The sequence below is a fragment of the Sinocyclocheilus anshuiensis genome, unplaced genomic scaffold, assembly GCF_001515605.1.
Source record: "Sinocyclocheilus anshuiensis isolate Anshui unplaced genomic scaffold, SAMN03320099.WGS_v1.1 scaffold944, whole genome shotgun sequence".
NCBI lineage: Eukaryota > Metazoa > Chordata > Actinopteri > Cypriniformes > Cyprinidae > Sinocyclocheilus > Sinocyclocheilus anshuiensis.
Window position 1 is genome coordinate 2258337 of NW_015549559.1, and position 18073 is coordinate 2276409.

General features: G+C 36.2%; 1 pseudogene; it reads right to left on the reverse strand.

Annotated features, from left to right (window-relative positions):
- Positions 1–2490: 2490 nt before the first annotated feature.
- Positions 2491–17044, reverse strand: LOC107657128 (multidrug resistance-associated protein 9-like; annotated as a pseudogene).
- Between the last annotated feature and the right edge of the window lie 1029 nt (positions 17045–18073).

An 18073-nucleotide genomic window follows, 5' to 3' on the forward strand; every position in this document is an offset into this window, starting at 1 on the left:
GTATAATGACAAAGGTATGACATAGGTATTACAAGGAGAAGGTGACTTTTCAGGACATTACCCCATGTCCCCACTTTTCAAAACGCTTATAAATCACACAGAATGGAGTGTATTGAAAATCTGAAATAGCACAAAGTTTCCTGTAAGGGGTAGGTTTAGGGGTAGGGTTGGTGTAGGGCAGTAGAATATACGGTCTGTACAGTATAAAAACCATTACGCCTATGGAATGTCCCCACTTTTCACAAAAACAAACCTGTATGTGTGTGTGTGTGTGTCTTTTACAATCATCACTCTTAATTCTCTGGTTTAAAATACACTTGATGCCAGAGTTCAGCAGAACCCAAAACGTTCCATTGCATTTTGAACAAATGACTCTGATTATGATAATGATGATGAGTATTATTATTTTTTGCTAATATTATTTTATAAGCAGAAAAAATATTTAAAGTTCCATCATGCCAGAGCTGACAGATCACAGCAGGACTTCATAAACTGACTGAGAGGTGTAATGATTCTTCTTTTTTCTTGTATTGAGGAACAGCTTCACTGCTGAGTGATTGAAGACTTCCTCTGCTAACATCGCTCGGCCAAATTCTCCAAAAGGGAAAACATGATTATATTGCGATCGTTGTGCGTGTACAAAGCTTTGAGGACTATTATAGGCACATCTGGCCTCACTGAGCATGCCTGCTTACTGTCTTTATCATCTTCAATTAAGCCTTGGCCTGATCAAAGATCCCTTTCACTGATCAGAAACAATGCATTCAGCTTTGTCCAACAGTGTTAGGAAAGAACTAGTTAGGGCCAACTGTAATACAACGCTAAGAATAGAGTACACATTTGTCAATGATTTATTGTTCTTGCAAACTACCAACTGGATAGTAGAGAGAGAGAGAGAGAGAGAGAGAGAGAGAGAGAAGCAGGGCCTTGACAAAAATGTATTTTAGTTCAACAAAGGTTTGTAAACAACTGTAGATCTTTACATCATTTGTTAGTCTTGCCATTCAGGCTGGTGATCATATTTCCACTATATTGGAATCTTAACACCAAATATCCACTTCTCTGATGCAGATTAAGGTTGACTTTTATGAATCTCCCAGCATGTCTGTACGTACAGTATGTACAATGTACCTAAAAAGTGTTGGGACATCGAGTTACAATTAAATTATCAAACCAAACAGCATCTGCATACTATTAACTATGGACGTGTTGTACTAAGTTTGTAAGCAAGGTGTCCAAATGCATTGTTAAACAGTATTGCAATTATTTTATCATAATAAATGTTAACAAACTTGTTTTAATTACATGTTTTGCCTGAAAGGTATGATATCTTTAAAAGAAATGCCACTTGGTTTGATACCTTATCACTTTATCAATAAAACTGATACATTTTTAAATGTGACTTAAGCGTCCAAATACTTTTTGTGGCCACTGTGTGTGTTTCTATTCCAAGATAATTGCGCTTTCAATTTATGCCCTAAAGTTTTCCACTTGCTCAGACAACACTGCGCCCTAGTGGTTGCAAGACAACTTAAATTAACACAAAGAAGTTCTGTACACCATGATACATTACCTTGAATTTTTATTCCATGAAGTAGTAATCAAACACTAAAGCCTTAATTGAATGTTTAAAGGTTGAAGATTCAATATGTGGTTGGATTCTAGGTTAAAGGGAAGTGAGACTTTGGCTTCAGGCCAAGGAATATTTGATTAGATGACTCATACTGGCAGTCAACCACACTTTGTGTTGGTGTGTGTTTCCCATGTTTTAGAGTACAATTTGTTCATTAGTGAGTAAATCTGCGGCTAAAGTGTAAATCATGACTAATGCTGTAGTTAAACACAAATGACGGGAAAAGTCTTTGACAGGAAGTCAAGGGGGTTGGTTCATCATCTCACCTGATGACAGACTGACAGAACAGCACGACATTACAGTCAAAAACAATAAGTGTCAATGGTAACTTGGTGTACTCAAACAAGACTTTGTGTGTGTGTGTGTGTGTTAAAAGGTATTGACCTAAATAAGTGTTGATGGTGCACAGCTCATAATTGCGCAAAATATAAAAAAATTTGACTTAAAATACAAAAATGTCTCTAAAAGATAATGTTTTAAATGATGCAGCATATGGGCGCATGAGCGTCACTGCAGAAGTTGTGCTGAAGAATATTGGACACAAGCAATAAAAAGTCAGTGATATCTGATTAATGTCTTTCACGCTGTCTCTTCACTGAGTTAAAATAATTCCCTCAATCCCTCATCAGTCTGAGATGCACGCTGATGCTGAAATTTCAACACATTTCATCAGTTAGTGTCTCCACTGATGCAACCATGGCCCAATAATCTCTGGTACTGGAGGAGGAGAGAGACACTCAGTGTCCAAGGTGAGAAAAACACACATTGACTCAACTAGAACTTTCTTCAAGCATAATTTAAATGTACAGTCTTATGGTGAAATAAAACCAAAGGTTACAAGAGAGAGATAAGGCTTTATTTGTGCATGTGTTGTCCTTTGATATAATATCTGTTTCATACATATAAAATTCAAAAATACTATCTATACATTTGATGAACCTATGAAAAATGAGTGAACAGTTTAAGCATAGTCTGTAAGTGCTGTGGTTACAAGTAAAGAGCTTTGTAAATCCAGTCTCATCGATATGATACAAAATATAAAGAACACAGTAGACATATAAAGCACATGAACAAAAATGTGCAGAACCCTCTGAAGTTTTACAAGAAAAATTACACTAATAATGTGAAACTCAAATGAAAAAGTGCAATGTGTATTTACTTATAAATGTTTAAAAGTTCTGTGCCCGGTGCCCCAAACAACAAAATCAAATGCCCCCCATTTTGTATGCTCTGGCGCACACTCTGCTGTTAAATTTTGCAGCAGTGTGCAGGTCTATATGAGTATGTAAATGTTTCTGAGTGCTTCATGAGTTCACTTGATTAGCTGCTGCTAGAAGTGATGCAAATAAAGAGTTCGGCCTCTGTACCAGGTCCTGTGGTGGATCAAACTCAACCACCTGGAAGAAAACATAAAAGTAGGCTCATACTGAGTACTTCAATGATGCTATTATATACTTATAATACATGTGTCGATTGTAATGTCAATTTCTATATAAGAAGCAGTGGATTACCTTGCCCTGGTCCATGACGAGTATGCGGTCACTCTCCAAAACCGTGTTGATTCTGTGGGCGATTGTGAGCATAGTGCAGTGCTGGAAACCATCTCTGATGGTGTGCTGGATCATGCTGTCAGTCTCGGAGTCTATAGACGCTGTTGCCTCGTCCAACAGAATGATCTATGAACACAATTTAATCAGACTCTTTAAGAGCAAGGAATATTTTCGAGGGGATTCTGGGTGTGTTTGTGTTCTTACTCTTGAATTGCGAAGCAGCGCTCTGGTCATACACATGAGCTGCCGCTCTCCAACAGAGAAATTCTCTCCATTCTCCACTACTGGAGAGTACAACTTCTCTGGCAGTTTAGCAATCTGCAAGAAAGAGAAAGAGGGGTGTGGATGATTTAACACCTGAATGCCTGAGTGTTTCTTTTATATTCTATGGCTATTATATTCTGTTGCTGTTCCTCTACTCTTTTTTTATGTTACCATGTCCCAAAGTGTGAAAGGCACCGAGAGGAATTTAAGCAGATGTTACGTCTATGTTTCATCACTATAGTGCAGCTCATAGTAACATGCCCACTTATATATTGTGATTTTTCTTTGCTCTCTCAATAAATTATATCCTCACATAAAAAGCTAGATTAACTTAATTATGTTTGAGCTGCTCCTAGTAGAAACGGTGTGTGTTGAAATCACAATGAAATCATGGCACCCCACTGATCACCAGAAAAGCAAACTTTATCATAATGAGTGAGTGGAGTTGAAGTGCCAATTGATCAAATGCTGACTACTTATACAAAAAGGTATTGTTCATCAAGTTTGAAACTTCTGAAGCCTAGCTGAAAAAGTGCGAGCATCCAAGCTGTTTTCTACAGGGTAAAACATGTATTGCTTGTAGGCCTCTTTACCGTGTCCTTCATGTAGGTCTTTTCTAAAGCCAGCCAGAGCTCCTCATCTTTGTAGTTGTTAAAGGGGTCCAGGTTATACCTGTATAAAATAACCACACAAACAAACACATTAGTCACCATGAAATTTAAATCAACAATTCTTATTTTTTATGGAATGTTGCAGTGTTTATTCAAATGATTTATCTGTGTAAATCATTACTTTTTTTAAACCATTCAAATAAAATGTGTAGCTTGAAATAAAATATAAAAAAAACGTATTTTAATTCAGCTAGTTGCCCAGACATTTTTCAGTTTAACTTACTAATATAACTACAACTAAAACTGAAATAAAAATGTATATAGACATTTTTTTTTTAAACTAGACATTTAAATGGAAAAAATATCTTCAACTAAAAACTATTTCTACATTTTAATAAAAACAATAGTACACTCTCAGAAAAAAAGGTAAAAAAGCTGTCACTGGGGCGGTACCCTTCCAAAAGGTACACCTTTGTACCATATTTACCCCAAAAGGATGCATATCAGTACATATTAGTACCTGAAGTGCACATATTAGTACATTTTAAAAGGGTACGGCCCCATTGACAGCTTTTGTACCTTTTTTCTGAGAGGGTACCATATCAATGATACTAAAGTAACACTGCTCTTCTCTGATGAGGTGTATACTGGAGTTAGGGCTGGGCAAAAAGGTTGTCCAATACCCAGATAAGTTTCAATCGCTCTCGTTCAGCAACCATGTCACTCAGATGAAAAGCTCAGAGAAATTAGCAAACGACAACAATCCAAATAAATTCCAGATGGACAAAATCAAGCGCTACATTTTTCCATCTGAGAAGCCATTTCATTTGGATATACATCAGTCACAGTTTCTGGTTCATGTCAACTAGAGTGACTACTTCTATAGTGACCACAAAATGTACAAGATTACAATATACAAAAAATTGTAGAAAAATGTAGATTAAAGTTGTAAGTATAAAGATAATTGCCCATTTATTGTTCACAATTGCAACTTTTTGTAATTGCAAATTAATAATTTCACAATGGCTGTTGCCCAATTCAGTTTCAAGTAATTTTCGGACAAAAACATAATTCAGTGAGGTGATACACTGGTAGAATAAGTACCTATTGTGAATAAAATAGGAGAAGAGTGGAAAAGTTGAAAGGTGAGAGGTCACCTGACAGTGCCGATGAAGAGTACAGGATCCTGCGGTATGACAGAGAGTTGGCTGCGAAGATCTCTCAACCCCAGCTTGCAGATTTCCACATCATCTATAAACATAGTGCCCTCAGCCGGCTATGCCAAACGGAACAATGCTACACCCAGAGAGGACTTCCCTGAATCAGAAAGAGAGGGTCAACAAATGAAACCAAGAGAAACAGATCTGGCAGAACATCCTTGTTCTTAGTACAAATGCCTTTACTGATATGCACAAGCTGCTTTTTACATTTTATGAAGGTAACAACATGTACATATTTTAGTACATATCACGACTTTCCATTTCTGAATTTAATTCAGTATACACTATGTCAGTATTAACTTATTACAATAATAAGAAAATTAATCTTAAAATTTAAAAATGAAAACATAAATTAAGCTTTGAATAAAACATAATATGCTCTCTCTCACCAGAGTCAGTGCGTCCCACAATGCCGACTTTTTCCCCTGGCTTAATATTTATGTGGAGATTATTGAGGACTATGGGCGTGTTGTACCTGTATCTCATACTGTAGTTTTTAAAGGTAATAGCGCCCTCCTGTGGCCAGCCGGCGGTAATATGCGTGCCCTTGACTTCGTGGACCCTCTGATACACAACTCTACAGCACACAAGCGAGCAGTCGTAACAAATAAAAGCTATATTCTAAACTAAATATAAACGCATGATATACTGAGGTAAACCTAGTGTTTAATATACTCAAGCAGTCTCTCAACACTGGTAAACTTTGCCTCCACCTCGGTGGACAATCTCACCACAAACTGAAGGATCCCAGTCAACTTCAATGACAGAAATGCAAAAAAAGTGCTCAAACATCCAGTTGAATTTGACATAATAAAGACTTTCATTTTTTAAACTACTGTTTTAGTCTAGCTGTGAGAGTTACCTGTATTGTGTAAGATAAGGCCAGGCCCTTCAGAGAAGCGTTTATGGCCTCATTGGAGCTGAGCACTACAAAAAGTGCCATTATTAGAGTAACAGTAGCTGACAGGAAGTCTAACCAAAATGACAGCCAGCGAGTCCCACAATTAAACAGCATGAAGTGGTTTGAGTTGGTGTCACTCAGCATTTTAAACCTGTCATTGGAAACACACAAACAATAGGCTACATGACTTTCAATTAACTGGTTTGCTTTCTACATTCTTTTAATATGAAGTCAACATACAGTCAGTTAGACCGAGCTATTAGTGACAGCTTCTGTGTGAAGAACAAAACTATTGGTTTTTAACTATTACTACTGAGTTCTCTTTAAAAGCCACAGTCCTTATGGCCTAAAATTTATTTCAAATTATACAACAGTTAGTTCTGGTCCTTGAATCTGTTTGGCTGTATATGGTCCAACAGCACTGGGTCTTTTTAGTGTCTCTCTCTGCAGGTTACATCATTACACCAGTAGGTGGCAACAAACAGCTGTCTTTGAGTCATTGACTCAACTGAAAAAAAACACTAAATCTGTTTTGGCTTCATTGGGGAGCAGAAACAGACAGAGTAACTTGCAATATTGTGTCTAAAATGTACGTCACAATTCAATTTCAGTTTCAATTTTAACCTTGTTTATTTGACTGTTGCATAAAAGCAATATCACACTCATAATCATGTTGTTGGTCTAAATATTAACACTCATGCTTGCCTGCTATTGCTCAGGTATGCTGAATAATTACTGTGTCATTCTGGGATATGATTCATGAGGGTTATAATGATGTTTCATATTCATTTTGGAAAGTACCACAATATGTTTCCCAGCGCTGTATGTCTTTCTAAAATATTTTCTAATATAAATTAATATCTTAAAGGGATAGTTCACCCAAAAATGAAAATTCTGTCATTAATTACTCACCCTCATGTCGTTCTAAACCCATAAGACCTTCGTTCTTATAAAGTCGTTATTTTTGTTTTCTTTGCGCACAAAAAGTATTCTCGTAGCTTCATAACATTACGATTGAACCCCTGTCACATGGGCTATTTTAACAATGTCCTTACTACCTTTCTGGGCCTTGAACGTGTCAGTTGCTTTGCTGTTTATGCAGGCTCAGAAAGCTCTTGGATTTCATCAAAAATTTCTTCATTTGAGTTCTGAAGATGAACGAAGGTCTTATGGGTTTGGAACGACATGAGGGTGAGTAATTAATGACAGAATTTTCATTTTTAGGTGAACTATCCCTTTAATATATTTTCATAGATCCAAATATATTGATTGTATTATCTTACTGTTCAATGTACTGCTTTCTTTTGTCATAGGCATGGATGGTGCTGAGTCCCTGTATGGTAGAGGTGGTGAGAGAGATCCAGGGAGAACGACTCACGTTCTCCATCCTCTTCATCTGACGAATGCTCCTTTGGAAAACACTAGGTCAAAGAGAAAACACAGATGGTTTGTACATTCCATGGCATTAAAACCTGTTTAGTGGATCTGTGATTGTAATGTTTGTGTTCTACTTCTGGATTTAAAAAAAAAACACATCTTATGATGTTAAGGTGCAATGTTTATGTCTCACTATAGGATTGTGGCAAAGATGACTGCGAGAACTGACACGGCAATCAGGAGGTATGGGAACACTATGCAGATGGTGAGAATGGTGAAAGTGACGGTCAGACAGAACTGCAAAAAGTTCTCCATGTTGAACGGCAAAACTGCATCAACCTCATCTTGGTCTTTACTGAAGCGGTTCACCAGGCGGCCAGTTGGAGTTGTGTCAAAAAAACTCATTGGGCTGCCAAGGATCTGATGAAAAGTAGAGTCAAATGGTATCAAAATGCTGCGGTTCTCATTTTACTGAACAAATAGTATCACAATGCTTGCATTCAATTACTAAACCTGCCTTTTCGTATTATACTTGATCACTCACATTATAAAAATGAGTTCCTTTCCCACGAGGATGGTTTAGATCAACCAATAATAATATATTATTCATATATTAAAATAATAAGTCTAATCTAAAATTTTAATAATAAAAAAACTATTGTTTTTGCTGGAAAACTTCTGGAATCATAAACTGAATCATGGTTAATTAATCTACTATATCACTGTAAATCTACTAATCTGTAAAAAAAAAAAATTCAAAAACAAGCAGCTTTGTCATAATTAGAAATAGTGGAAATATCTTATTATAGCAATATGTCTTACCTGTTTGAACATGGTATCATGCAGTTTGGAAGAAGCACGCAATGTGACTTTAGTGAAGGTGTAGCCCTTGGCAATACACAGCAATACCATAGCAACAATAATAATGCCATAAATCATTTGGTAGAATGGCAGGTCTGGATTTTCTGAGATATTACCGCTGCTTGATGAATTAGTATAGTTCTACAAGAACAGAGAGAGAAAACGGTATGATTTGATATTAAGATCGTAAGGTCGTGATGAGTCACATGAATGTGTGTGTATGTGTTTGTATGTATTTACCCCTGATCCCTGCTCTAACCAGTAACTCAGCCACCAACTGCTGAAAGCAGTCAATCCCACGAGAAGAGTGAAGAGAAGAATAACAAATAACAGCAGTATATACCCTACAGAGCTATATAGACAGAGAGAAAGGCATAATTGAGAAACGGTGTTACAGCATTGATAATGTAATGTACAAAGAGACAGAGGTGAAGAAAGAAGAAAAAAGAACAAACACCTCCGGCAGCTATAGACAGAGAGAAAGGCATAATTGAGAAACGGTGTTACAGCATTGATAATGTAATGTACAAAGAAACAGAGGTGAAGAAAGAAGAAAAAAGAACAAACACCTCCGGCAGCTTTGCAGTATTGGTGGTAAGTCCTCCACGTAACTGAACCTTCAACTGACATTTCCTGTTACTAATTGATCCTTTTTCCCTGTAACACACATGCACACCATTGTGAGAGTCAGATTTAACCAGTAAGAATATAATGGATATTTTCATGATTATACTGTGAATATGTTCATATATTGACCTTTTGCTTCTGTGGAGTCCTTGGGTAATTCATTTGTTACATGTTTCTCATCAGACATATCAAAAGCTAGAAAGAGAAAAGAAATAAAGATGTTTTTAGCAGTTTGTCAGTTTTACCAAAAGAGATAAGGCGATGAATTGCTTATTAATGCATGGTCGTTACATGTAATGATATTTAGCAGGCGTAGGAACTGCATATTTAAACTGTAACGTCTCCTACAACTATGAAGTCACGTGAATAATCCTCCAGCCGTAACACAATGCTGAACTTAAAATGTTCATGCTAAACTTTGAATTTATATGAAAGCCATCATGCTTTTAGACAATCTTTTCTAATTTAATTTTTAATCATGTTATCATGTTTAGTCATGTTTTAATCAATCATTTTAATCAGCTATTATTTAGGTATATAAATTATATTTCTTATAAAACATTTATAAATACTTAAATAGATATATTTATAAATACATTTCATTTATATATTTCTCTTTATTTATTGCAAAATAAAATAATGTCAGGAAAATATAATAGGATTTACTGCAGTTATTTATGAAAATAATAATTTATTAATAGACAGTAGTTAACAGCTATTCATTTTTAAACTTGGTCGATTTGATATGTTGTTGCTCTCCTAAAGGGATCCAAAATGAAAGAAAAGTAGATTCTTTTAACTCCTGTTAATCACGTATTTAACCACTAACCTGGGTTTTCAATTCCATTGACTTTTGGCTTATCTGGATTGGTCTGTTTAGAGTCATTGTGTTCAGTATGTGTTTTGGAATCAGACTCTGCATTTTCCTGATCCAAAAATGAAAATTAAGAAGAACTTCAGTGACACACAAATGATTCTGTTCTCTGAATTTGTTTTTGCTTAGTACTGGAAACTGGTACATGTCAACCAGAGTACAATAAGTTGTATTATTTTAATGGCCTATTTCATTTATAAAGCAATTGAGAGGAGTAAGTGAGAGTGGTTACATTGCTCTGTTCCAGCTGGACATTGTTAATGAGGTGAGCGTAGCGGCCTTTAGCTTTCATCAAATCACTGTGAGTCCCTGCCTCCTTTATCTCCCCATTATCCAACAGCAACACCTCATCACAAAACTCCAAATACTGCAAACACAACAGAGAGGAGCAGCTGAGAACATCGGTTGAGATGAGAGCACAACAAATCTGGGAATAACTAGTTAAAAGTTATGATTTTAGGATCATTGTGTAGTTACACATTAAAAGGCAGCTGTGCTGAGTCACACAGTTGCTAAGACTTGCTGTTTGACATGAGTCAACAAAAGGTTGGAGCTTTCTCTAATATTGAATTTTGTGAATGCGTGTGAAAGAAAATGTGTTCCTGCCATTACATAATCGGTGAGGCAGAATTAGATGACCCTTTTCCTAACCTGAAGACATTAAATGTGTTACGACAACACAAATGAATCATTACTGTTTACTTCATTAAACTGCCAACGTGAGGTTTATGTGCATTTCCATGCCTGTTTTATATTGTATTTTCCTCCGGTTATATATTAACTTCATGTACATTCAACTATATCCCCTTAATCTTGGACACATCTACTGACAAAAAGCAACTTATAACTCAGCAATCTTTCTCGAGTTTATTTATCGTAATTTTTGGAGCAGGTTTCTGTGTACACAAGAGCTATAACTGGTCAATTAAATATTTTAGATCAAAACTAGAATAATCTACATTATCTTTTTTTTTTTATTTTTTTTTTTTTTTATTAGATAATATAATGGCTTTTAAGATTTTATTGACGTCCATGTCTTTTCCACAAACATCATTTAAAACTCCCTGATATTTTCTGGTTTTCAGAAGCTATTGGGGATCACATATCTATATGTTATCTGGTAAGAGCAAATATTTACTCCACTAACAGCTCAAATCTTCAAACAGAAAAGAGGCCTTCAAAGCCAATGAACAGGACATGGAAACATGTTAGAGTGAATTACCTGCAGCTGATGAGTGACCAGAATGACTGATTTGCCCTTCAGCTCTTTCTTGATGCATTCTTCAAATATGTGCTTCCCAACATGTGCATCAACAGCAGACAGAGGATCATCCAAAAGGAAGATGTCTCTGTTAGAATACACTGCCCTGGCCAAACTGACCCTCTGCTTCTGACCACCTGAAAGATTAATACCTCGCTCTCCAATCTAGACACACACACACATAAGTAATATTATCATCCTCATATGCTATTTAACTGAACTCCTTAGCATTATAAACATTGAATAGCTCAATGAAAAAATGCATTAGTATCTAATCAGAGTACTGGATGTTGGTAAAATGTGGGAACAGACCTCTGTCTGGTCTCCATATGGAAGTATTGCCAGATCAGGTTTCAGAGAGCAGGCATGAATAACACTGGCGTATCTATAGCACAGCAAGCATGTACCACATTTTTTAGGATGCAGCAATTCATATCAGTACAAAGAATCAATGTTCAACAACAATTTTACAGCTGAGACTGTGACCAGAGTCAGAAGTTTACCCCATCCAATAAGTCATTACAAGCAAAAAAAAAAAAAAAATGTCTTCTTGGCACTAAAAGAGGATCTGGTAAATTACATGTGTTAGAAAGGTGAGGGGCAGCTTCCTAGAATGATAGGACTGACACTGGAGTAAATTAATACTTGCTACATTTGTTATTTCAAGATGAATGGGTTAGTGGTATCTAAACTGTCTATGTCGGAGACCTGCTCAGTAAATTTAGCTCTTCAGGCTTACCATAGTGAAATAATTTAGTTTCATACTAAACTACTAAACTACATACTAAACCATAGTTTCATACTAAACTACTCTTTTACACTCCAATTGCGATGGTCTGTCTATCTTGCAATTCCACCTCCTAATATTTCGATCTATCAGAGAGACTAAAGATGCGGTCACATTTATTATTGGTTAGCAATTTTTTGCGGGTGGAATCCAGTCGTTTCAAGGGTCCACAGAATCTGGAACTTTGTGTGAGGACGAAAGATTTCCCCCACACAGATTTTGCAACGGGATCAGGTTGGTCATTCGGATTCGCCTTGTTAACCAAGAGAGCTGCTTGGATTAAAAGTGATTCTGTGTGAGTTGTGCTACATGCATCGCAACACTGTTGACATTATTTTGCCAAAATTTCACTAATGTGACTGCACCTTAAGACTGTGGGATGCTTTTATTCATATATCAGCTAAATCTGTATGATACATATACTGTATGTTGATCATGAGATTTGATCATCTTTAAATCACTATATTTTCATGAAGGTTTCCCTTTTACCTTTCATGTAGTTCAGGTTGTAGAAGTTGTATCCAGATTTATTGTAGCTGAAAACCCATGTGGTCATGAGTAATTTTATGAACTTTACTGACACTTTTTATAAAAAAACAAATATGTAATTGTTGACCAAAGTCTTTGACCTGTTTAGTCTTTGATGTTCTCTATAATTTCACCTGGTTTGGTCAAATGGTTCTCCCATGAGGATATTGTCCCTTACAGTCCCGTGGAATATCCAGGCTTGCTGGGACACATATGCTAATGTTCCATTAGCTGATACAGACCCACTCCGAAGATGCATCTGAAGGGAATAAATGATCATACTGTCAGTCACACGTCATCACATCATATGTGAAACTGTTCGTTAGGATGCAGAAACGATAGAGGCACCACACCTGCTCAAGAATACTTGAAATCAGAGATGTTTTTCCACTTCCAACATTGCCACACACCCCAAGCAGACTTCCCTATAAACGAAAAGAGAGATTCAATAGTCTCTGCTGTAGTGCTATAACACATCCTGAGTGTTGGAATGTTGGAATGTTATATCATCCCACGTTATAATATAGTCATATCACACCTTTGAAAGAGTGAAGCTGATGTTTCTGAGAGAAGGTTTGAAGTCTGATTGGTGTGTGGCACTTTCAGAGGGATCTTGAGGCTTCTCAGTGGCATTCATGGTATCTGGCAGGCTCCAGGAGAAGGTGGCCTTTTGCATGGCCAGCGCCAAGTCCATATTCTTATCCTGCGTGAGATAACCTTTGGGGTTCTGTACCAACATAAGCTTCTGTAGAAATACAAGCATTAAATGTTTTGTTATTAGCATTGTACTGCTGAGGAAAATCAGGTTCATTCAAAATGTTCATTCAGTGTAAAAGACATGATTAACACGTGTCAGAGCATCCACCTACAGTACAGCACATGTAAAATACTCTGAAATTATGTTTCCTACACACTTATCATTATGAGTAACTTATATAAACAATAATTACATCTTCCTCAATATGTCCTAAACTAATACCAGCTTAGAGCAGACAATGGGGCCAAAGGTACAAAATCATTGGATTAAGGAGGATACGTTTTCAACAATGCTTTAGGTAAAAATGAGAGAAAATTATGTTTGGTTTTGGATAAACCGAGAGAAATGTGAAAGAGTCCAACCTTGAATCTAGTGAGAGCCACTTTACCCTCAGCCACCGCTTTAACAGAGAATGGCAACAAGCCCATAGACATCCTCATGCAGTTAAATACAGCAATGATAGTGTAGGCCTGTGGAGAAGCAATAAGATGGTTAGCGTAAAATACAACCGTATAAAAGTAATGAAGTAAAAATATTCATTTTTCACATTATAATATACAGTACAAAAAGTCCACTGTTTTTGAAGTCAGCATTTATTTGATCAAAATACAGTAAAACAAATATACAGTAAAAATATAACAGTAAAAACTTTTTTATTAACTATTGAAATATATTTTAAAATGTAATTTATTCCTGTGATGACAAGCAGCCATTACTCCAGTCAGCGTCACATGATCCTTCAGAAATCATTCTAATATGTTGAGTTGGTGTTCAAGTAACATGTTGAATAACAGCTGTACTGCTTAATAGTTTTGTGAAAACTGTGATACATATTTCTCAGAATTATTTGATGAATATAAAGTTCAAAAGAATTTATTTATTTAAAACAGAATAAAAAAACGAAATAAAGTATTAATTTCTTTCTGACCCTCTGACCCCAAACGTTTTGACTGGTAGTGCACATTTATTCATTTAGCAGAATATAATCATATTTTTTAATCATATATGGTTTTGTTTATTTGCGAGAAGGTTGAAGAGGCAATTTCAGTGCAGTGTGGACAATGAAGGTGAGGATGGTTGCTAGTGTGGGAACTATCGTTGTAAAGGAAGTGTTTAAACTCTGAACATAGCCAGCCTTTTGTAATAGCAACTTCTCACTTTTCCTGATATCTAGGTTTGAAAAAATAAGGTAAGAATGGATGAGAGAAAATACTTCATTTCAAAGAGTCATGAGTAAATAAAATAAAATGGATGGATGGACAACCTGTGACTGTTTTCTCAAAAGACTCCTCCCATGCATACATCTTAATGAGTTTGATGCAGGTCAGAACCTCATTCATAGTGCGAACACGTCTGTCTGTCACAGATACAGCCCGTCTTCTAAACACACCAATCAGTCTGGCAATTGAGAACTACAGTGCACACATACAGACACACAGGGAAAAATCAACAAAACATTACTGAGATGAGTAAATATCAAATGCCGATCTCAAAACACAGTACAGAAGAGACCAGCACACCTGTATTGGTAGGAAGATCAAGTAGACCAGAATTCCAATAAGCGCTGTGTATCCCAGAATGATGCAGGCATATATAATACATATGATCAGCAGGAACGGAACACACAGCAGAAACGTTCCAAACATGATTGCTTCAAACATCCGATAGCCATCACTCGTCAACACGTTTATCGTCTAAACCAAAGCATGAACACAACAAGCTCTATTTGTATTGTATATCATTTAATTAATTAAAAAGTGATTGGTAAAAGAGGGTAAATAAACACAAATAAATTCCATATCAAATAACCAATAAATAGATTCTACAAACGATAAAAGGGCAATATTCACTGCTGAATCAACAATCAGTAGCTTACCTCTCATATACTAATGCTGGTTAGACTCCTGAGAGAGATGATTTTCTTGAAAGCGAGCATTGAGAAAGCTCCCTTCATTCTCACAGCGGTGTGCAAATTTACAGCCCACAGGAGCGATGAAAAAAATGCCTTGCTAAATTCACTGAAGAACAGGGCCACACACAAACCGATGCCATGCAACAGTGTAGATGACTCAGGCTGCTCAATGTAGCTCAGGATTTCATGCACTAAAATAGACTAGAAGGCAGATTTAAAAAAAAACAGTTTATAAGAAATCAAAATTGAGTTAGAACTACTTCATTCTACTTCATAGATAATTTGCCTTTAGTACAGTGACAATATAAATTAAACAACTTTACAATAGCACGCTTAATTGTTTCTCACAAAAAAGTATAAATGGGTATTTATACATAAAAAATATACAGTTGCTACCACATTTTTGCAAGTGGGACCCTCAAAAGGGCATCATCTTCAATATAAAATATAGAGCACTATAAGGAATATGAAAGTAATATGTTTTATTCATTTTTCAACAGAATGATGCTGTGTAATGCTAAGCCATTTTACATACCGGACCAACAAATGCTCCGAAAGCAAACAGAACAGAGACGAAGAATGACACTATAAATCTTGTCTTCTGGAAACGCATGACCACTGCAGGAAGAGATGCCTTCTCTAGACCCACATGGGCGACTTCCTCGTCCCAAAGTCTTTGGAACCTGAACACAACAGAAATCACAATCTTTTTTTCCCCTCTCTCTCTCTCTCTCTCTCTCTCTCTCTCTCTCTCTCTCATTTTTTAAACATAATCCATATGCCCGCAAATACAATTTTCCAGAATCAACCTGGATATATGAAAAAACATCAGACGATGACTTATGGTTTCATATTCGCCAAGTGCTACACTGGAGCTACTCATTCTGCTGAGACTTCCTAAACTAAGCAAAGATTTGAATGGAAAGCTTATGAAGAATTTCCTTAATTGTTCACATTTGTACCTTTCTCCATTGATGTGGGCTCCATCATGAGGTGAGAGATAAAGTGAGTCCTCATCTAACCGTTTCCTAAAGAGCTTCCACATCATGGGTGACATCCATGCAAATGATGTGAAGGAGAAGAAACCAGCATCATCGACTGGATGTGAGCTGTAAAAAGTTAGAAAATGTACATTTAAGATTACGTTATGAATTTATCACATATTTGAAGATTCAGAAATGATATATGAATGACAGACTTGTTGATTAAAAACAGAAAAACTGGGGCATTTCATTTCTTAGCAATGATGAAAACATGTTCTTTTAGTTTTTTTTCTCTCATCTCTTGATGAAATGGACTGATCACTTTCATTATTGACATAAAAATGTAATATGCTTAGAATATGTTGAGAAAGCTGGCGAATGTCTTACTGTGAGCCGAACCGGAATGGGATGAGGGTTTTCAAGCTTTCCTGGTACTTGTGTTTCTTAGGAGGAGGTTCTGGTTCCCTGTAATCTAGAACCGGAGGACCTTCAGGAAAGGCACTCATGACTGAAGCACTATCTCTTCTCTGTTTCTGCACAATAAGAGAGAAAAACACAGAGACATGGATATCATAAAATAAAAGGAACTGTGAGTCAACATAAAAGTAAAATATACAGTCAGCATTTTACTTACAAAAGAAACTCCTTCCACATTCTGTTTCTCTGTGGAGTTCCTCATTTTTTTTCAGCAGTTCCTGTAGGTTATTAATCAAGATCTTTACATGAACATGAGGAAACATGAAATATAATGTTTGAAATGAAGGAATGAATAAAAACAGTACCCTTTGCATCAAAGAGTAATAGTGTTATATTAATAGTAGTAAAAGTTACATACCCTTTACCTGCTGTCTTTGTCTGTGTACTGGTCAATGTATTTGTCAGGCCAATCATGAATGCCATAGTTCTCTAGCAGCAACGTGCTTTAAAGTCTTTGACACTGAGTTGCATTACTATTTTACCAGACTCAAAGGTTAACATGAGCAGAGGTCTTGACACTCCTCCTCTGTCTCTCTCCTGTCACCACATGTCGGATGCTGCAAATCCAAAGTCATTTGATAACAGCCCTGAAGAAACTGACTCTGGGTGAGAAGGCAAAGACACAAGTATGTTCTTTTACCTCTGACAGTACTTTTCACACGTTTCTGTTGATGAGTGTCAGTCACCACAATTAAGGTCAAAATGAGTTACAGTTTCTACAAATGCTAATTTTATCATCGAATTGGCAGACTTTACACCTTTTATTTCTCTCAGCAACAGAAAGGGTACTAGGGCAAATGTGACCCTGGACCACAAAACCAGTCATAAGGGTCACTTTTTTTTAATTGAGATTTATACATTATCTGAAAGCAGAATAAATAAGCTTTTCATTGATGTATGGTTTGTTAGGATAGGACAATATTTGACTGAGATACAACTATTTTAAAATCTGGAAGCTGAGGGTGAAAAAAAAATCTAAATACTGAGAAAACTGCCTTTAAAGCTCCTCCAAATGAAATTCTTAGCAATGCATATTACTAATCAAAAATTATGTTTTGATATATTTACGGAAGGAAATTTACTAAATATCTTCATGGAACATGATCTTTACTTAATATCCTAATGATTTTTGGCGTAAAAGAAAGATCTATCATTTTGACCAATACAATGTATTTTTGGCTATTGCTACAAATATACCCCAGCGACTTAAGACTGGTTTTGTGCTCCAGGGTCACAAACTTTTCAGGACAATTCTTTAATAAAAGAAACACCGGTCATTATTTGCAGTACAACATATTTCTTCAGCAATCTTGACAACTTACTGAACCCTAAAGCTTTATTTCAATCAAAATGTGAGGTCTGTCCTGTTTGTTTATATATTAACCATCATAACTTCTTAGTAGGTGATGGTGCGCCTGACCTCAGCACAGGTCAATGCTGCTTTAAATGC